General features: G+C 45.9%; 1 long non-coding RNA gene across 1 annotated transcript in view; it reads left to right on the forward strand.

Annotated features, from left to right (window-relative positions):
• The window catches only part of LOC119857736, a 30410-nt gene extending 11761 nt beyond the window's left edge, over positions 1–18649 (forward strand). Inside the window, exons 2-5 of the long non-coding RNA XR_005293685.1 lie at positions 13288–13430; positions 14481–14581; positions 15777–16156; positions 17571–18649. This is a non-coding gene — a long non-coding RNA (uncharacterized LOC119857736). The remainder of the gene's footprint in view (positions 1–13287; positions 13431–14480; positions 14582–15776; positions 16157–17570) is intronic.
• The last annotated feature ends 3811 nt before the right edge of the window (positions 18650–22460 follow it).

The following is a 22460-nucleotide window of genomic DNA, read 5'->3' on the forward strand; positions in this document are numbered from 1 at the left end:
CGACACATGAGGTGAAACTATATTGTGACTAACAGAGAGAGAAAAAGTTAAGAGTAGCACAGATGGCTCCAGAGTGACTAATGGTTTGGGATAATGAAGAAAGAGCCTGAAAGAAAGAAAGAAATCTCTTTGATTAGGCAACGAATGAAAGCAGAGGCTGTAATTAAGGAACTAGGAAGACATTCAGAACACCTGTCTAGAAGCAGAGATGGAAGGGCAGAGAGCAGGCTGCGTGGAGAGTCTGTAGTGACAGTTGGCATGGCTGATTTCCATTTGTTTGTCTCTCTTTGTATGTTCAGACTGTCACATTAAAATAAATATGAATCTTAAAGCCAACTCGTGAATTAGGTTTTGTATAAAATGCAGTCTTTCATGCTGTTTAAGCAGAATTGTTATATTGTCCCTAGCATAAATAAAGCTGCATCAGATGTATTGAAAACTACAGCATAGATTAGAGTCTTGGTGAGTTTTTGAACACTATTGTGGATATGACAAAAATCCTCTAGAGTAGCAGAGTTAAGAGCTTTGCACGTTAATTTCAGTCCAGTATTTAGAATCTGTCTGATAAACTATGACCCACCTTCAGCCATCCAGTATTCATTTGGTGGGCCTGAGAACAAGTCATCTGAAGCTCTGTAATGCAGTTTTCTCTTGAAGTCATGGTTAAAAAAGCCTTATGTATCCTGTAGCTGTAATACAAAAGATTGCAGCTAAGCTTCTTATTGTATTGCCATATCTAATCACCACTGATTTGTTGCACAGTCCTGTGATAGTGTGTGATTGGTGCTGTATGTAGTGATGGCTTCTCAGCTGTGCATGGTCTTAGTAGATAGGTCTGTGAGCGTGGGATCCAATTTTGGGTTTGACTTTTTGATACTCTGATACAAAAATGTGTAAACAAGGGACAAGGACACTGTGATGTTGCTTCTGCCTTGTTAGCTGGATTTGTTGGTACAATGGGAACAGATAAGAGGTTAAAGTGTTACTCAGAGCACACTTGAAGATTGCTTCAATCCCTATCTGAAGGCAAAGTCAAGCAACCAGTTGGGAGGGGAAAAGGGGCTTAGGGGGAAAGGTATAAAACACTAACAGACCAAAAGAATGCCTATCCCTGACTGGAGCACAACCTCACTCCTTACCCCTCCCGTGGGATACAAAAGGGGTGGGATGAAGACCCCAGGCCCAATATGGAACATGAACCTAAGGAGTGGGACTGTGGGGCTGCATTGCAGGTGTATTTGGGCCTGCTAAGAAGGAGGTGGGAATAGGGAAAATTGTAAATGGGGAATAGGAAATGGGAACTGAGGAACAGGCAACGGGGACACAGGCAAGGCTCTGCGGCATCAGAGCTGGGAACAGAACACTGGCAAATAGACTCTGCTGGTGTGTAGAGCTGTGGATATGCTTGCTTGGAACTAACCCCAATAAACATCTCATTGCCTGCACTTTGGACTTCTGATCTTCTGCTTTCTGTCTGCATGACGAGAACCAGAGGAGAAGGTGAAGGGAAAGCCTCTAACACATGGCAGATAGGATTTTTCAGAAGCATCCATCATTGGCCTAGCTCAGTTGTCATGTAAATCAGTGGTAAATCTCCCATTGGCTTTAGTGGGAGCAGAGTTAGGCAGATTCTGAGGCTTTTGAAAATCCCACCCAAAATAGTTGAGGGAGAGCAAATATGGTTCTTCTCTGACGTCTGTGTGTGGGGCTGCATACCCTTGGCTGTGGGCAGCTTCACCTAAATAACTCTCCTTTAACTTTGCCATTTACATTCAAACTCCTTTCTCACTAGCCTCTTTTTTTTTTGTAGATATCACAGCTGATATTTTTTCAAGTATATTTCTGTGCATTTTAACTACTCCTGATCAGATTTCCTACTATCTAGTATGTAGGAGAATGACAGTGTTCAGTTATCATTACATTTATTTCTTTATTCATCCATTTATAATGTGCCAGTCTGGATGGTATCTACCATGCTGTCTGGAGTGGTTAACCACCTCAGGGCAGAATGACAAAAAGCAGGGCGGAGACCCAAAACTGGTGGAATGTTTTGTAATTAGATTTCACCAACCCAGTAACCAATGTGAACTCTGGAAGCCCTAAACCAGTCTTACCATGGAGTCGCAGACTGTCCCCTTGGGCTCTCCAATCTATCTCGCCACCCAGGCAAGCTGGACTTCATGATAAATGGTCACTTACACCAAAAATCCCAAAAGATTCAAGCTGCCTCCAATCCCAAGAGACCAGTCACTTTCCCCAGGTCACTTTATACCTTAGCTCTCACACCAAAGACAATGCTGGTAGCCAATCCTATAGTAACCTAACTCAGGGTTTATTAACTAAGAAAAGAAATGGGAGTTGTTTAAAGGTTAAATCAGCAACATATATGCACAAATGAGTTACAGCCTGTGGTTCCAGAAGGTGACAGTTCTTGTAATCTGTTTCGTGAATGTCTTATAGGGCTAACAGGGGTTGACCCTGGGGATCCCTGCTTTTATTTCTTAGCTCCAACCCTTGTGAGAGCCAGGCAGCAAAAGAGAGAACTATTTCTTCTTGTGAGTGTCTTTATATGCCCTTCTCCCAGAGTTCAAACCGGTGGGACGAGTGCTTCTGCATGTAACGTCTCCAGGGGTGTATGGGGCAATCGACAATGTTTTTGTCCTACAATGGCCCACGAAATATTGATTGTCCTTCCTGAGGGGTGGGGGAATCACTCTTTCTGCCTAGTTTCATAGTAGCAGCCGTGTTATTCTGTATTTGCAAAAAGAAAAGGAGTACTTGTGGCACCTTAGAGACTAACAAATTTATTAGAGCATAAGCTTTCGTGAGCTACAGCTCACTTCATCGGATGCATTTGGTGGAAAAAACAGAGGGGAGATTTATATACACACACAGAGAACATGAAACAATGGGTTTATCATACACACTGTAAGGAGAGTGATCACTTAAGATAAGCCATCACCAGCAGCAGGGGGTGGAAAGGAGGAAAACCTTTCATGGTGACAAGCAAGGTAGGCTATTTCCAGCAGTTAACAGAACATCTGAGGAACAGTGCGGGATGGGGTGGGGTGGGGGGGAGAAATACCATGGGGAAATAGTTTGACTTTGTGTAATGACTCATCCATTCCCAGTCTCTATTCAAGCCTAAGTTAATTGTATCCAGTTTGCAAATTAATTCCAATTCAGCAGTCTCTCCTTGGAGTCTGTTTTTGAAGCTTTTTTGTTGAAGGATAGCCACTCTTAGGTCTGTAATCGAGTGACCAGAGAGATTGAAGTGTTCTCCAACTGGTTTTTGAATGTTATAATTCTTGACGTCTGATTTGTGTCAATTCATTCTTTTACATAGAGACTGTCCAGTTTGACCAATGTACATGGCAGAGGGGCATTGCTGGCACATGATGGCATATATCACATTGGTAGATGCGCAGGTGAACGAGCCTCTGATAGTGTGGCTGATGTGATTAGGCCCTATGATGGCGTCCCCTGAATAGATATGTAGACAGAGTTGGCAACGGGCTTTGTTGCAAGGATAGGTTCCTGGGTTAGTGGTTCTGTTGCGTGGTGTGTGGTTGCTGGTGAGTGTTTGCTTCAGGTTGGGTGGCTGTCTGTAAGCAAGGACTGGTCTGTCTCCCAAGATCTGTGAGATTGATGGGTGGTCCTTCAGGATAGGTTGTAGATCCTTGATGATGAGTTGGAGAGGTTTTAGTTGGTGGCTGAAGGTGATGGCTAGTGGGGTTCTGTTATTTTCTTTGTTGGTCCTGTCCTGTAGTAGGTGACTTCTGGGTACTCTTCTGGCTCTGTCAATCTGTTTCTTCACTTCAGCATGGCCCCACAGTATGCCAACATTTTTATGGCTGACTTAGAACAACGCTTCCTCAGCTCTCGTCCCCTAATGCCCCTACTCTACTTGCACTACATTGATGACATCTTCATCATCTGGACCCATGGAAAAGAAGCCCTTGAGGAATTCCACCAGGATTTCAACAATTTCCATCCCACCATCAACCCCAGCCTGGACCAGTCCACACAAGAGATCCACTTCCTGGACACTACGGTGCTAATAAGCGACGGTCACATAAACACCGCCCTATATCGGAAACCTACTGACCGCTATTCCTACCTACATGCCTCTAGCTTTCATCCAGATCATACCACTCGATCCATTGTCTACAGCCAAGCGCTACGATATAACCGCATTTGCTCCAACCCCTCAGACAGAGACAAACACCTACAAGATCTCTATCATGCATTCCTACAACTACAATACCCACCTGCTGAAGTGAAGAAACAGATTGACAGAGCCAGAAGAGTACCCAGAAGTCACCTACTACAGGACAGGCCCAACAAAGAAAATAACAGAACGCCACTAGCCGTCACCTTCAGCCCCCAACTAAAACCTCTCCAACGCATCATCAAGGATCTACAACCTATCCTGAAGGACGACCCATCACTCTCACAGATCTTGAGAGACAGGCCAGTCCTTGCTTATAGCCAGCCCCCCAACCTGAAGCAAATACTCACCAGCAACCACACACCACACAACAGAACCACTAACCCAGGAACCTATCCTTGCAACAAAGCCCATTGCCAACTCTGTCCACATATCTATTCAGGGGATACCATCATAGGGCCTAATCACATCAGCCACACTATCAGAGGCTCCTTCACCTGCGCATCTACCAATGTGATATATGCCATCATGTGCCAGCAATGCCCCTCTGCCATGCCAACTGGACAGTCTCTACGTAAAAGAATGAATGGACACAAATCAGACGTCAAGAATTATAACATTCAAAAACCAGTTGGAGAACACTTCAATCTCTCTGGTCACTCGATCACAGACCTAAGAGTGGCTATCCTTCAACAAAAAAGCTTCAAAAACAGACTCCGAGGAGAGACTGCGGAATTGGAATTAATTTGCAAACTGGATACAATTAACTTAGGCTTGAATAGAGACTGGGAATGGATGAGTCATTACACAAAGTAAAACTATTTCCCCATGGTATTTCTCCCCCCCACCCCACCCCCCACTGTTCCTCAGATATTCTTGTTAACTGCTGGAAATAGCCTACCTTGCTTGTCACCACGAAAGGTTTTCCTCCTTCCCCCGCCCCCCCGCTGCTGGTGATGGCTTATCTTAAGTGATCACTCTCCTTACAGTGTGTATGATAAACCCATTGTTTCATGTTCTCTGTGTGTGTGTGTGTGTGTGTGTGTGTGTGTGTGTGTGTGTGTATATAAATCTCTCCTCTGTTTTTTCCACCAAATGCGTCCGATGAAGTGAGCTGTAGCTCACGAAAGCTTATGCTCTAATAAATTTGTTAGTCTCTAAGGTGCCACAAGTACTCCTTTTCTTTCTGCCTAGTTTCACAAGTTCAGAGCAAGCACTTTTATAGTTATAAAGCAAACTTATATTTTATATTAGTGTGGGATACTGACATTACAAGTAAGGTTAACACATGCAGCAAGTTACAAGCATTTTATTGAGTCTAAACACTAGACACATTCTTGCAAGTCTAACACCGATCTTGAACAATGCTAACAGATAGGTGAGCTGATCTGGTTTCCAGCTGTGAATTTGTCAGTGCTAAGCTGGTGTCTATAGCCTTGGCCAAAGCTGGCACCTGGTCTGCCAGTGTCACAGTGTCTATTCTCCCTGAGGTAAACCCAAAACATTCGTGGAGTGTCTAATTTAGCATCTAAGACCGGGGTGGGGAAACATTTTGGCCCGAGTTCCACATTGGGGTTGCAAAACTACGTGGAGGGCTGGGTAGGAAGCTATGCCTCCCCAAAGAGCCTGGTCCCCACCCCCTATCTGCCCTCTCCCACTTCCCACCCCCTGACTGCCCCCCTCAGAACTCTTGATCCATTCAACCCCCCCTGCTCCTTGTCCCCTGACTGCCCCCTCCTGGCACCCCCACCCCTTCTCCTTGTCCCCTGACTTCCCCACCCCCTATCCACACTCCGTCCCCTAACAGGCATCCCGGGACTCCCATGCCTATCCAGCCCCCCGCTCCCATTCCCTGACCGCCCCCCCGAACCTCCACCCCATCAACCGCCCCCTGCTCTCTGTCCCCTGACTGCCCCCCGGGACCCCCTGCTCCCTGCCCCCTTACCATGCCGGAGCCAGCCACGCCGCGACGCTGCCCTGCAGGAGGAGTGGGCCAGAGTGCTGGTGGTGCGGCAAGCTGAGGCTGTGGGGAATGGGGACAGGGGGGAGGGACCGGGGGCTAGCGTCCCCTGCTGGGAGCTCAGGGGCCAGGCAGGACGGTCCCACAGGCCTGATGTGGCCTGTGGGCCATAGTTTGCCCACCTCTGATCTAAGGCGTAACTTGAGTTGAAATAGGACTAAAAATCTACTGTTGATGTACCCTAAATGACTAGATACGGTCTCATTACAGGTTTCAGAGTAGCAGCCGTGTTAGTCTGTATTTGCAAAAAGAAAAGGAGTATTTGTGGCGCCTTAGAGACTAACAAATTTATTAGAGCATAAGCTTTCCAGTAATGCATCCAATGAAGTGAGCTGTAGTCTCATTACAGTCTCCTAGCAGTTATGCATCTATGTTACTATATTGACTTCAGTGGATTTACTCCTGACATAAAATAGTGCAAATGAGATGAGAATTAGGTCACTGGTCTGTGCTTATTTTGTCAAAGAAATTATTTCTAGTGGCAGAGAAAATCGATGCTTGCTGCCTAAGAAAGCTTTTGCCAAATGAAAATATTTTTTTTTGAAATGTGCTTGTGTTTTTTCTATAATTCAGAATAAAAAATGGATTTTCTTTTATAAAAGACTTTTAAAATACCGACTGAGGACAATAAACTCTCTGAATCAATTAAACTACAGATTCCGATGCATGCTTAAGAATGCCTTGCTAATGGAAGGAAAGACTAAATTGCTTAATATGGATACTATATACAACTTTTACTTCACACTCACTCACACACACACACACACACACACACACACACACACACACACACACACAATATGAAAAGAACATTATTAAAGTTGCAAAGTCAAGTGCTCAAAAATTAGGGAATGCCAGAATCAACCTTTTCAACCTGAATTTAGCCCCCAAGGATATGAATTATTTAATTACCTGATCACATACTGTTCATTCCACATGCTCAGTCACTCTGTGGGGATGGCACACGTGTAGTCCTGTCACACATAGGAAAGCTGAAGGTGTGGAGCGTGCGTAACTGCTGTGTGGGGATGGAACATGCCCACTCCCACCACACCTGGGAGCTGTGAGGGATGGACCATGCTCAGTTGCTCTGGGGGGATAATGAATACTCAGCCCAGCCACATTTGAGGGCCGAGAGAGGCTGGAGCGTACTCAGTGAGGATGGAATGTGCATCCTCACATTCCATCCATTCCATCTTTGATTTTAGCAGGTTTAGGCTGCTAAAATCAAAGAAGTCTCCACTGAGCAATTTTTCAAAGGCTTATACGTTGGCCAAGTTTGGGCAATTTTCATGAGGATGGCAAAAGGCACGTCCCTGACACAAAGGCTGTCCTCCTACCAAATTTCATATCATTGCTCCCAGAGCATGGGGGAGAGACAGCTGTTCAAAGAAAGGATTGCCAGATATTTTTAACATGGATGAAATAACCTATTTTCCCTGAGGTCTTATAATGGGCAACCTGAATTCACACTGCTTCAGATTTTGCTCCACCATTGACACTTAATGAGGTGGAACAAGTTACGATGGACCAAAGCAATCAGCACAATCTGGGCTCCTTTAAACTTAATGCCATTTGAAAACCATGCTAAACCAGATGCTGTGTTTGATCTGCAAACTGCTATGTGTCTCTGTCTTGGATATACTTGGACAGGCCCAACAAAGAAAACAACAGAACGCCACTAGCCATCACCTTCAGCCCCCAACTAAAACCTCTCCAACGCATCATCAAGGATCTACAACCTATCCTGAAGGACCACCTATCACTCTCACAGATCTTGGGAGACAGGCCAGTCCTTGCTTACAGACAGCCCCCCAATCTGAAGCAAATACTCACCAGCAACCACACACCACACAACAGAACCACTAACCCAGGAACCTATCCTTCCAACAAAGCCCGTTGCCAACTCTGTCCACATATCTATTCAGGGGATACCATCATAGGGCCTAATCACATCAGCCACACTATCAGAGGCTCGTTCACCTGCATATCTACCAATGTGATATATGCCATCATGTGCCAGCAATGCCCCTCTGCCATGTACATTGGCCAAACTGGACAGTCTCTACGTAAAAGAATGAATGGACACAAATCAAGAATTATAACATTCAAAAACCAGTTGGAGAACACTTCAATCTCTCTGGTCACTCGATCACCGACCTAAGAGTGGCTATCCTTCAACAAAAAAGCTTCAAAAACAGACTCCAAGGAGAGACTGCTGAATTGGAATTAATTTGCAAACTGGATACAATTAACTTAGGCTTGAATAGAGACTGGGAATGGATGAGTCATTACACAAAGTAAAACTATTTCCCCATGGTATTTCTCCCTCCCACCCCACCCCCCCACTGTTCCTCTGATATTCTTAGGTTTCAGAGTAGCAGCCGTGTTAGTCTGTATTCGCAAAAAGAAAAGGAGTACTTGTGGCACCTTAGAGACTAACAAATTTATTAGAGCATAAGCTTTCGTGAGCTACAGCTCACTTCATCGGATGCATCTATGCTCTAATAAATTTGTTAGTCTCTAAGGTACCACAAGTACTCCTTTTCTTTCTGATATTCTTGTTAACTGCTGGAATTAGCCTACCTTGCTTGTCACCATGAAAGGTTTTCCTCCTTCCCCCCCACCCCCCCGCTGCTGGTGATGGCTTATCTTATGTGATCACTCTCCTTACACTGTGTATGATAAACCCATTGTTTCATGTTCTCTGTATGTGTATATAAATCTCCCCTCTGTTTTTTCCACCAAATGCATCCGATGAAGTGAGCTGTAGCTCACGAAAGCTTATGCTCTAATAAATTTGTTAGTCTCTAAGGTGCCACAAGTACTCCTTTTCTTTTTGTGAATACAGACTAACACGGCTGCTACTCTGAAAGCTGCTGAGAAAGCATTGGTGAGGGAACTGAGTATCTGGCTGGTGGCCTCTAGTCTCCCTGACAGTCAGCAGGTTTTAAAATTTATTTTGGAGGTCAATTGAAATTACTAAACAAAAAGAGTAACTATTCAGCAATGTGTTATACCTTGATGAATATTTATTCTTTTAGGCCTGCACCCTTTCTCCAGCACACAGCTCAAGAGGTCCAGGGGTTATGGAAGCCTTCCTGTTATTCCCTGGAGTGCTAGTGGAACCCCTCTCTGGCTAAAGTTGCAGGTTCAGGACCACAATAACCCCTGCTTCTGTTACAGTTCCCATTGTGTGTGTGAGTGGGGGGTGGGGGGGATTGGCTTGTGTATCTACCTAGCCACGGACCTTCTGGGGCTTCCACAACAGTGTGTGGGAAGCCCCTACACAGCATAGCTGTTCAGCATGCATAAACTATACACCTCCTTCTCAGGCGCCCTGCATTGACTTTCTTCTTCCGGTTTTGTGGCATTCAGGATGGGTGTGTGAAAGGTGGAGATTTCCCCTTTATGCCTTATTGCTTCCTGTTAAGATGTATCATTGCCTTAACTGTGTGTGGTCTATTGTAATGCAGAATGTGTGGAACATGCATGTTGTGGTCGGATTGATTCCTATGAACAAACAGAGCCAGTAATCCATCACTGCTACAGCGAGCTTGGGAGATGCCCTGGAGACTCTGTGAACCGAGTCCCTGTGGGGCCCTGCTCTGGCTGCTACGAGCTGCCCTGGCAGCACAAGGCACCTGTAAGGTTCCTGCACAGCCGCCCTGACCGGGAAAACCGAGAAGTCTGCTGCTTGCCAGGGGCTAAGATTCGTGATGTGACGGAGAGACTGCCGAGACTCATCAAGCCCTCGGATCGCTACCCCTTCCTGCTTCTCCACGTGGGCACCAATGATACTGCCAAGAATGACCTTGAGCGGATCACTGCGGACTACGTGGCTCTGGGAAGAAGGATAAAGGAGTTGGAGGCGCAAGTGGTGTTCTCGTCCATCCTCCCCGTGGAAGGAAAAGGCCTGGGTAGGGACCGTCGAATCGTGGAGGTCAACGAATGGCTACGCAGGTGGTGTCGGAGAGAAGGCTTTGGATTCTTTGACCATGGGATGGTGTTCCATGAAGGAGGAGTGCTGGGCAGAGACGGGCTCCATCTTACGAAGAGAGGGAAGAACATCTTTGCCAGCAGGCTGGCTAACCTAGTGAGGAGGGCTTTAAACTAGGTTCACCGGGGGAAGGAGACCAAAGCCCTGAGGTAAGTGGGAAAGCGGGATACCGGGAGGAAGCACAGGCAGGAATGTCTGAGAGGGGAGGGCTCCTGCCTCATACTGGGAATGAGGGGCGATCAACAGGTTATCTCAAGTGCTTATATACAAATGCACAAATCCTTGGAAACAAGCAGGGAGAACTGGAGGTCCTGGTGATGTCAAGGAATTATGACGTGATTGGAATAACAGAGACTTGGTGGGATAACTCACATGACTGGAGTACAGTCATGGATGGTTATAAACTGTTCAGGAAGGACAGGCAGGGCAGAAAAGGTGGGGGAGTAGCACTGTATGTAAGGGAGCAGTATGACTGCTCAGAGCTCCGGTACGAAACTGTGGAAAAACCTGAGTGTCTCTGGATTAAGTTTAGAAGTGTGTGCAACAAGAGTGATGTCATGGTGGGAGTCTGCTATAGACCACCGGACCAGGGGGATGAGGTGGATGAGGCTTTCTTCCGGCAACTCACGGAAGCTACTAGATCGCATGCCCTGATTCTCATGGGTGACTTTAATTTTCCTGATATCTGCTGGGAGAGCAATACAGCGGTGCATAGACAATCCAGGAAGTTTTTGGAAAGCGTAGGGGACAATTTCCTGGTGCAAGTGCTAGGGGAGCCAACTAAGGGGAGCGCTTTTCTCGACCTGCTGCTCACAAACCGGGTAGAATTAGTGGGGGAAGCAAAAGTGGATGGGAATCTGGGAGGCAGTGACCATGAGTTGGTTGAGTTCAGGATCCTGACGCAGGGAAGAAAGGTAAGCAGCAGGATACGGACCCTGGACTTCAGGAAAGCAGACTTTGACTCCCTCAGGGAACAGATGGCCAGGATCCCCTGGGGGACTAACATGAAAGGGAAGGGAGTCCAGGAGAGCTGGCTGTATTTCAAGGAATCCCTGTTGAGGTTACAGGGACAAACCATCCCGATGAGTCGAAAGAATAGTAAATATGGCAGGCGACCAGCTTGGCTTAATGGTGAAATCCTAGCGGATCTTAAACATAAAAAAGAAGCTTACAAGAAGTGGAAGGTTGGACATATGACCAGGGAAGAGTATAAAAATATTGCTCGGGCATGTAGGAAAGATATCAGGAGGGCCAAATCGCACCTGGAGCTGCAGCTAGCAAGAGATGTCAAGAGTAACAAGAAGGGTTTCTTCAGGTATGTTGGCAACAAGAAGAAAGCCAAGGAAAGTGTGGGCCCCTTACTGAATGAGGGAGGCAAGCTAGTGACAGAGGATGTGGAAAAAGCTAATGTACTCAATGCTTTTTTTGCCTCTGTTTTCACTAACAAGGTCAGCTCCCAGACTGCTGTGCTGGGCAACACAAAATGGGGAAGAGATGGCCAGCCCTCTGTAGAGATAGAGGTGGTTAGGGACTATTTAGAAAAGCTGGACGTGCACAAGTCCATGGGGCCGGACGAATTGCATCCGAGAGTGCTGAAGGAATTGGCGGCTGTGATTGCAGAGCCCTTGGCCATTATCTTTGAAAACTCGTGGCGAACGGGGGAAGTCCCGGATGACTGGAAAAAGGCTAATGTAGTGCCCATCTTTAAAAAAGGGAAGAAGGAGGATCCTGGGAACTACAGGCCAGTCAGCCTCACCTCAGTCCCTGGAAAAATCATGGAGCAGGTCCTCAAAGAATCAATCCTGAAGCACTTAGAGGAGAGGAAAGTGATCAGGAACAGTCAGCATGGATTCACCAAGGGAAGGTCATGCCTGACTAATCTAATCGCCTTTTATGATGAGATTACTGGTTCTGTGGATGAAGGGAAAGCAGTGGATGTATTGTTTCTTGACTTTAGCAAAGCTTTTGACACGGTCTCCCACAGCATTCTTGTCAGCAAGTTAAGGAAGTATGGGCTGGATGAATGCACTATAAGGTGGGTAGAAAGCTGGCTAGATTGTCGGGCTCAACGGGTAGTGATCAATGGCTCCATGTCTAGTTGGCAGCCGGTGTCAGGGGTCGGTCCTGGGGCCCGTTTTGTTCAATATCTTCATAAATGATCTGGAGGATGGTGTGGATTGCACTCTCAGCAAATTTGCGGATGATACTAAACTGGGAGGAGTGGTAGATACGCTGGAGGGGAGGGATAGGATACAGAAGGACCTAGACAAATTGGAGGATTGGGCCAAAAGAAATCTAATGAGGTTCAATAAGGGTAAGTGCAGGGTCCTGCACTTAGGATGGAAGAATCCAATGCACCGCTACAGACTAGGGACCGAATGGCTCGGCAGCAGTTCTGCGGAAAAGGACCTAGGGGTGACAGTGGACGAGAAGCTGGATATGAGTCAGCAGTGTGCCCTTGTTGCCAAGAAGGCCAATGGCATTTTGGGATGTATAAGTAGGGGCATAGCGAGCAGATCGAGGGACGTGATCGTTCCCCTCTATTCGACACTGGTGAGGCCTCATCTGGAGTACTGTGTCCAGTTTTGGGCCCCACACTACAGGAAGGATGTGGATAAATTGGAAAGAGTACAACGAAGGGCAACGAAAATGATTAGGGGTCTAGAGCACATGACTTATGAGGAGAGGCTGAGGGAGCTGGGATTGTTTAGTCTGCAGAAGAGAAGAATGAGGGGGGATTTGATAGCTGCTTTCAACTACCTGAAAGGGGGTTTCAAAGAGGATGGCTCTAGACTGTTCTCAATGGTAGCAGATGACAGAACGAGGAGTAATGGTCTCAAGTTGCAATGGGGGAGGTTTAGATTGGATATTAGGAAAAACTTTTTCACTAAGAGGGTGGTGAAACACTGGAATGCGTTACCTAGGGAGGTGGTAGAATCTCCTTCCTTAGAGGTTTTTAAGGTCAGGCTTGACAAAGCCCTGGCTGGGATGATTTAACTGGGACTTGGTCCTGCTTTGAGCAGGGGGTTGGACTAGATGACCTTCTGGGGTCCCTTCCAACCCTGATATTCTATGATTCTATGATTCTTCTTCCAGCCTGTCAGGAGGGGTGTGCGGTCGACGGGATATAGCCAGGACATCGTTTGACCCACCGTGCCCCGTGACTGCCAGAATAGCTCCTCGTGCCTGGGCAGCCTTCTTGAATGGTTCACTGGCCTTCGGATCAGAACGCAAGAGAGGTGGGTTGAGACCAGTGTTGGGCCTAGCCCAGCTCCTCTGGGTCATGCGCAGCATGTGTATCTGAGGGTGCACTGTATCCCGAAAGCAGTGTATCTGCTTGGATTTTAGTTCTATTTGTTTTACTGAAATCACTTACTAGTCTGAGGGCAATAGAGTCCAGTGGCTAGAGAAGGGAACTACGAGCCAGGTCTCCAGTGTCTATTTCTGGGTCTCCCATGTGACCTTCTGTATGACCTGAGGCAAGCCACAAAGCTTTTCAGTTTCTGCATCAGCCCATACGTATCCATCTCACTGGGGCCCATGACGTTTACTTTATTAACATCTGTAAATTGGTTTGAGATCCTGCTGTAGAAGCAGGAAGTGTTATTATTACTTGAACATATGCTGAAAGCTGGTATTAATTTTCTTGTGGGAAAAATAACACAGGTTTAGAGGAGTACATCTACTGTAGCTGTCCTTAGAGATATAGCCATGCATCTCCACTGTACATCCTTATAGCCCTATGCACCTGTACTTCTAGCAGGGTATGCAACTCCTGCTGACTTTGGTAGAAGCTGTTCATGAGGCGGGAATTGAGCCCTTTGTAGTTGTGTGCAAATGCCTAGAACATATATCAAACTATCCAAGTGCTGGTTAATAATGCATTAGAAATAAATTGGTGCAGATGAGAGACAGAAATGAATTGCATGGAGCCTTTGCAGCATAGGAACAAACTTGAAATTCAAACTTGAAGTGGTTTTTCTATTCTGCACTGTTTTGATAAAGGTGACAAGTGAAACAATGTTTCTAGTGCTGAAAGCTTCCACGTCTGACTCCTGCAAGTGTGTGGTAGCATTCAGTATGATGACTATCTGTTCAGGTTGGCAGGGAGTGCTGATAAAGGTTTATCAGCTCCAAAAGTTTGTTTTTCCATGATAACATTTTGCTGTAAGACAATATGGGTTTTATTCATGAACTTGCTTCAGTAAAATGCCCACAGATTACTATTTTAAACATCCCCAGCCTGGCTTCTCAGGCTTATTGTGTTTTATATGGGCACACGTTTGCAGATAACACACAGGAATTCAACCCTTTTCACTCAAAGAGAGAGGAAGGCATCTCACAGAGGTATTATCGGCATTGAAAGCAATGAATACTGGTGCTGTGAAAAGTGAGTATGTCATGTTCTCTGCATTTTTTTTATTTTGCATTTGGCAGATTGGATGCTGGTGTTTCCTAGATTTTGGAGGAAATCTTAGAACCAAGGCACTGAAGGGTCTGATGCTTTGCAGCTTTACACCATCTGTAGTCACTTACACCTGTGCAAAGTGGGTGTAAAAGGTTATTGAATCAGAATGGCAATCTTTTGCACTTGTATTATACAGGTGACGTGCAAGGCCATGGAAAAAGAGGCCCTGAGCTTGACAGCACTGTGCTCAACTGTGGGTCAAATTGTTCACCACGCAGGAAAGGAAAACAGGAGGGGAGAAGAAATTCTGTGAGGGTTTGAGCCTCTGAGGAAGTACTTGATGGTTCTGTCCTCAAACCCATGGGATCCCTCAGACTTGGGCCTTCCATGTGGAGACCACCCGTTGTCTTTTGGTTTCCTGGCAGTGCATCTCCAATGGATTCCTGAGTTGTTGTGGCCCCTGGAATCCTTGACATCTGATCTCCACACCTAGAGGGAGAAGCAGAAAGCTAATACTGACTCAGTCAATATCAACTCTGGTGCAGATTTCCCCCTAGTGTTTTGGGGACCCAGCCCTTGTGTCTCTGGCTTGCCATCCCATGATCCCTTGTCCCAGTGATGCCTAGCACTCACTCCCTTCTGCGCCCTACAGGTGAGGACCTGCAGGGTTCTGTCCCCTCTGGCTGTGCAGAATTGGATTGTTTGGCTCCATAAGATTGATGAATCATGTCTGTACTGCATGAGAATTCATTGCACTAAACTAAACTCTGAAAGTGGTCTCCCACCATGCACTGTGCTCAGTTTTAAAACTGGGGCAGATGCTTTGGAGACCATCTCTTATTGTTCTCCCAAACTTTTGGGCAGGAACCTGGGTGGGATTGCCCTAGGAAATTATAGGTGCAAAACATCAGTTGGAACAGTTTTAGAAAAGGGCTCCCCAAAGTTATACCTAAAGTAATACTAACCACTTGCCTACTGCTTTTCTCCTGCAGCTTGGAAAGGGAAGTGTCAGTGAGTAAAATCTGAAAATTATTCAAGTGACTTAGCCTCCTAAGCCCAATAAATTTTTGAATTAGATATAGTCTCCAGAGTGCCTAAGTTACTTTTAAAAATAGGGTTTAAGAGCCTAAATCCCTTCGCCATTTTGACCATTTTACCCGTTATCTCTATTTTACAGATGGGAAACTGAGGCACAAAGGCTAAGTAACTTGCCCATGATTACTATCTAGCCTCCAGTCTTGTGCTCTATCTGCTGGACCATGCTATGTTTCTATATGGAAATGCTGTGTAAATGAATGAACTATTCTTAAATCCACCTTGGCCCTGTTCATTGCTGAACGGTGCCTCTCCCTGAACCTAAAGGACTAACTGAATTACCAGAGGATGCTGGGACTTCTTTTGATTCCCCTTTCAGGACGGCAGTGATAAGAAATACAAAATCTGCTTATGAAGGTGCCATGACATTGTCTCTTTAAAGGGTGATTTTCGTTAACGCACGGGAGAGTTGAGCTGGCTGCCTCCCATCAATGTCACTGGAGTTAAGTTGCTAAATTCCAGGTAATTGCATTGACATTATACTCCGGGTTTGCCCAGAGAAATGATGTAATTAATAAAGGATTTGGAAAAGACTTATTATTAAGTCTCCGTGTTTGTCACAGAGGTCACGGAAGTCACGGATTCCCCTGAGCACCTGCAGCATCCCCTCACCCCTGGGCTGCCCCCCCCGAGCACCTGTAGCACCCCCCCCCGTCCAGGCCACACCCTTCCTGAGCACCCACAGCGCCCCCTGGGCCATCCCCCTTAGCTGTTCCCACCACAAGATTTAGTCAGGGGTGTATAGTACAAGTCATGGACAGGTCACGGGCTGTGAATTTTTGTTTACTGCCTGTGACCTGTCTGTGACTTTTTTACTAAAAATACCCGTGACTAAAACACTGTGGGGTGGGGGGCTTGGCTTGTGTATCAGCATATTAAGGAGTATTACACTTCTCTTTCTGTGTTTCCTTCACTTTTTCTTTCACACACTTACACTTTTTCTTTCTCATGCAATAAATATAGTCTCCTATACATACATACTCAGTTAATCTGGAATTCATGTTCCTTATCGTAATCAAAATCCCTTGAGCCAATAATTTTGAAAGAATGTATTGGTTTTGTCAATAAAACAAAAAAGAACTAGATAAGTTCATGGAGGATAGGTCCATCAATGGCTATTAGCCACTAGCTACTAGCCTCTGTTTGCCAGAAGCTGAGAATGGGATGAATCACTTAATGATTCCCTGTTCTGTTCATTCCCTCTGGGGCACCTGGTATTGGCCACGGTCGGAAGGCAGGATACTGGGCTAGATGGACCTTTGTATGGCCACTCTTATGTTCTTATGTAATAATTGCCACTTTCTGTGTTGGAAAATGTCATTAACTAAAGCATAGCTGTTTGACATAAAATCACCATTTTCAGTGACAAGATGGCATAATAACACAGGGGAATGAAGATTATCTGGCATCCTGAATATGGTGTTATTTCATAGTGTTTTATTCTTCTTCACTGTGCAGGCATCTCTCACCTGGTCACTAAACAGCCCTTGATATTGCAATGAGCTTTTTTCATATAATCCTGCAGGTTATTTACAGATAAGGCAAAAGCGAATTCTAGCTATGAAGCAAACAAGAATAGATCTTTCAGATTCATTCAATGTAACAGTAGTTGTGAGCAAATGGAACATTTGGGCCTCTGAAATTACACCAGTACTGCACGGCTATCCCGCATGCAGTTTTCTAATGATAAAACATTTGCGGTCCTCTTTCCCACTGAAAGGAAACGAACAGCGACAACACTAAACTTAACAGCAAGAGTTAAATAGAAATCCCTTTTCTAAATCAAAGCCAAATTTAAAATACTACAACACTGTAGTAAGCAGTGGTGGATTGACTTTTCTGACTTGCTGCTCACCAATTCCTTTTATCTTCTCAGGCTCAAGTGTCCTGGAGCAAGGAGGCGATTTCCTTTACAGCAGCCCAAGATGTACAACCTCAATAAGCCACCAGTCATCTCAGTTATATGGGATCAGTGGACTACAGAGATAAAAAAGAGAACAACTTAATAAGGGTTCTTTTCTATGGATGACCCAACCTTTCCGTGCAAATTCTTCTTTCTCCCTTTCAGTTCCCTATCATACTGGATTGTAGCTAAAAACTGGATCCAGGTGTGAAAGTGGAACAGAAAAAATATTTAAACAAAGTTTAACGACAGAAATGTTTCCCCTTTCCTTCCACTCCAAAAATCATTTGGAAACAGATTGAATTGGTTTTTACCTTCAGCAAAGTTGTTATGTTCAGCATAAATTTCTTAGTTCCAGTCTATATGCTGAACAATGACTAAAAGTTCCCAGGACACAATCACGGAGTGTGAGTAAAGATCTCTTTCTGGCTTAAACACACATTTTACATTCAGCATGTTAGAGCACTGGGCACTTTTTATTCCCTGTTGCAAAAAATATACACGCAGAATGTAACAGAGTGGCAGGCCCCTTGAAACGAAGCAGGTCCAGCTCCCTATGCTAGAACAGGCTCCCAGATTGGCTAATTAAGAGGGGAGAGCAGTAAAGAATTAGACTGTCAGTCAGGAAGGGGGAACAGGCAGCTGGAAGTTGTGGGAGATGCTGCCAGAGTCCCCTGGGAGGAGAGGCAGTGGGAACCTGCTGGCGGAAAATGGCCTTTAGGTTGAAAGCCAGGGGAGGCAGAGCACAGAAAAGTCCTGCAGTAGGCTCTGAAGTAAGAGAGACTGAGGGAGTCAAATAGGCAAATCCCCTGGGAACTGTAGCCCAGGGGAGCTAAGGAACTGCTTTTGTTTGTCTATGGAAAGAGAGTCTCGCTGTGGCAGTGGGTCCTTCAGGGGCTGGGGAGAAGCCAGCCTCTTACTGAAACCTTTTGTTTCCCTAAGTTAATAATCTAGTTTCTGTCATGGAGTTGCCCTGACGCAAACTGTCAAGATCCTCTTCCACATTCTTCTTAACATCCGTCAGTAAAATAAATGTTAAAAGGAAGATTGTGAATTACGTGCAAGGGTTGTCCTTTCTCTCCAAACCAGGGACGTTAAGAATCCTCCCCCATGTTCCTGGGGGAGCGCCTGGCAGATACATACACAGGACTGCGCATCGTGTATCCTTGTGGATGCACATGATGATCTGGAACTTTGACCATCCCTAAAGGTTGGAGTTTGACAGCTGTCAACCATGAAATATTTGGGCGGTGTTCTAGACAGCGCTAGAAAAATGTGGACGCTTATATAGCAACAGCTGTTGTCATGTAGCAGGCCCTTCCGCAGCCTCGGTGGAGATGTTATGACATCAAGACGGCTCTAGTTGTGGATCTAGGGAAGCCCAGTTATGGCAATTCTATTGTATGGCAGTGAAATGTGGGCACTCAGGAAGGCTGAAGGGTGGTGGATTGACTTGCATGATTCTCACCATCTTCATCAGCGGCTCCATGTTCAGTGGCAGGACAAGATCAGAAATGAGGATACTCATTGCCAAACTCAGCAGCCATGTCCCTCAGACCTGATTCGGATTTTGGCAGCTTTCTTGGTACAGATATATTAGGATAGAAAACCATTGAATTGTGAAGTGTCTTTACCAAGGAATGTTGCTATCTGGTTGACAATCGTGTGGTTCCCAAAGGCTTCAGTGTTGAGATAAGTGACAGTGACAGACAGACAACTGAAGATCCAGCTAGATTGCACTGGATTGGCAAGGAGGCTGTGTCCTATAGTACTGTTATCTGAACTTTGGAGAGCTCTTCTCCCAAACTGCCCCCCTCCTCCCAGAGCTGAGTTTTGGGATACTCCAGTGTCCTGGCCACACAGTACTTCCAAGTGTTCTGGGCTGGATGCGACCTCTGCAGTGGGACCCAGTGGACCCTTTCTACATCTTTCTGCTCCAGAATAGTGACAAACAGCTCATCCTTTGAGGACAGGTGGCAGAGACTGAGTCTACTGGCCATACGCCCTCCTGCTGAGTGGAGTTATTTCGCCACCCGACCTCCCCAAAGAGTACCAGGCTGCAAGGTCTCCCTTCTCACTCAAGAAGACCTGCAAAGAGCTCATAAGAGTGCATGGTGGATGGGAGTGGGGAAGTGCTGGTATTTCCCCCTATCCCTCCGGGAGGGACAGAAACATGAGGCCCTTATCCAAACTAGGGATGGATGATTTGACTGGCATTTGAGATCAGATGCAACCTGTTACCTGCTACAGGTTTCAGAGTAGCAGCCGTGTTAGTCTGTATTCGCAAAAAGAAAAGGAGTACTTGTGGCACCTTAGAGACTAACAAATTTATTAGAGCATAAGCTTTCGTGAGCTACAGCTCACTTCATCGGATGCATCCGATGAAGTGAGCTGTAGCTCACGAAAGCTTATGCTCTAATAAATTTGTTAGTCTCTAAGGTGCCACAAGTACTCCTTTTCTTGTTACCTGCTAGTCAGTTTATAATGATCTGTTAATGTGTTAACTCCCCTGGAGTTCCTGTAGGGGGTTTTACATAGATACTTTCCCCCCCCTGCTGTTGGTGATGGCTTATCTTAAGTGATCACTCTCCTTACAGTGTGTATGATAAACCCATTGTTTCATGTTCTCTGTGTGTGTGTATATAAATCTCTCCTCTGTTTTTTCCACCAAATGCATCCGATGAAGTGAGCTGTAGCTCACGAAAGCTTATGCTCTAATAAATTTGTTAGTCTCTAAGGTGCCACAAGTACTCCTTTTCTTTTTGCGAATACAGACTAACACGGCTGCTACTCTGAAACCTGTCATAGATAAGGCCATCATGTTTGTCAGGGAATATCCTAACCTTGCTCCCAGTGAAGTCAATGACACAACCCCTATTGACTTCAGTGGGACTAAAGTAGAACCTTGTTTTCTCTGCTTTAAACTTACTTTGACCTAGGCTAGAGCTGGCAAACTGACATACAACACACAGTGAACCTGTGGAACTCTTTGCCAGAGGATGTTGTGAAGGCCAAGACTATAACAGGGTTCAAAAAAGAACTAGATAAATTCATGTAGGATAGGTCCATCAATGGCTATTAGCCAGGATGGGCAGGGAGGGTGTCCCTAGCCTGTTTGCCAGTAACTGGGAATGGGCGACAGGGGATGGATCACTTGATGATTCCCTGTTCTGTTCATTCCCTCTGGGGCACCTGGCATTGGCCACTGTTGGAAGACAGGATACTGGGCTAGATGGACCTTTGGTCTGACCCAGTATGGCCGTTCTTATATTGCCCCTATGTATGGTAGAATTGGCCTACTTCCCTCTGCCAGAGGAAGTGAGGGACTATAGCGACCAGAGAAGGATTTTCTCCTATGTGCATAGTAGCAGCTCTGTATGCGGGTTGTTAGAAGGATTTGAACTCAGGATTTTCAGCACCAAAGCATGGGTTGGTGCTATGTGAGCTACCATTACCTGGTAGCAGTAGTGGGCTGTTATCCTCTAGAGTGTGTTACCCATAGCTGGAGATGAGGGGAATGGATGAAACCATAATAATTAGTGGAACTTTAACTACCTGTAGCTATTATGGCAACATTTTGTAGAATCAAAGGTTTGTCCTGGTCGTGCACTTTCCTGTTGACAGTTTGGTTTCTTTTTAAAGGAACTGCTGTTCTCTTTCAGATAAGCTCATCTTAAAGGAGGCCAGCAAGGACTTCAGTGTGCACAGTATTGGGATGCACAGTCAGGTAATAAAGGAATTCGCTGACTCCACTAATTTCGCAAAAAGAAAAGGAGTACTTGTGGCACCTTAGAGACTAACAAATTTATTTGAGCATAAGCTTTCGTGAGCTACAGCTCACTTCATCGGATGCATTTGGTACATTTTCCACCACATGCGTCCGATGAAGTGAGCTGTAGCTCACGAAAGCTTATGCTCAAATAAATTTGTTAGTCTCTAAGGTGCCACAAGTCCTCCTTTTCTTTTTGCGAATACAGACTAACATGGCTGCTACTCTGAATCCACTAATTTCTGCACTCTGGTTTAATTGAGCTCACTTTTATAAATCAGTGTCTTTGAAATAGTCTGTCTTCCTTGCTAAGGATGTGCCTCTCAGACTGTCCTAGGCTTGGCTTTCTTTTTCCGTAATAGCCTGATTCCTAAGCAGAGCATCAGGTAATTTGTCTAGTGAATTCTAACAATCTTCTCCATTCTCCTCAACCAGCCTGGCTTATTGTTGCCGGCTTACATGGCATGGAGGCCAAGAAGAATATTGCTGCTTCCTCCTGCCTGTAGCATTGTGCCATACAGAGAATTGCAATGGGCAGTTCTCCTGGGGCACAAGTCTGTAGAGGTTCAGAGGTCCAGTTTGGATAAGTGCCCCAAAACGGGAATGCTGCTTATCCGAATGGCGCTGACTAGAGTCTCTCCACCCCATCCTTCCTCCCAAAGGCAGCTCTGGGGAAGGTGCTGAGAATCTGGGGAGCTTCCCTTCTGCCTGGCCAGCTCTGCCCCTTCTTTGTGTACATCTTAGTTCGAGAGGAGCTTGAGTGTCTCTCTCCACTGCACCACATTGGTTTGCTTGTTTCCAGAGGCCTGGGATGGCAGGGGCCTTGCTCCCTCATGCCACTGCTGTGAAAGGTCCCTCTCCAGTCAGTGCTCTGGTGCAGGGAGGCCTTGTGTTCCCACGGGCTGAGCTCTGGGGTGAATCTGCCAGCCGGGAAAAGCTCAGTGTTTATCAGTATCCTGCCTGGCTGACTGAGGTTCAGTGAGGTGGGAAAATCCCTGCCCCTGCCCACATTAGGAAATTGTGGGGTTAGTGGAGCAGGAAGTGGGATGGAGTTCCAGGTGCCTCCTTGGGACCGGGCAGGCGTGAAATGCCTC

The sequence above is a fragment of the Dermochelys coriacea genome, chromosome 6, assembly GCF_009764565.3.
Source record: "Dermochelys coriacea isolate rDerCor1 chromosome 6, rDerCor1.pri.v4, whole genome shotgun sequence".
Classification (NCBI taxonomy): Eukaryota; Metazoa; Chordata; order Testudines; family Dermochelyidae; genus Dermochelys; species Dermochelys coriacea.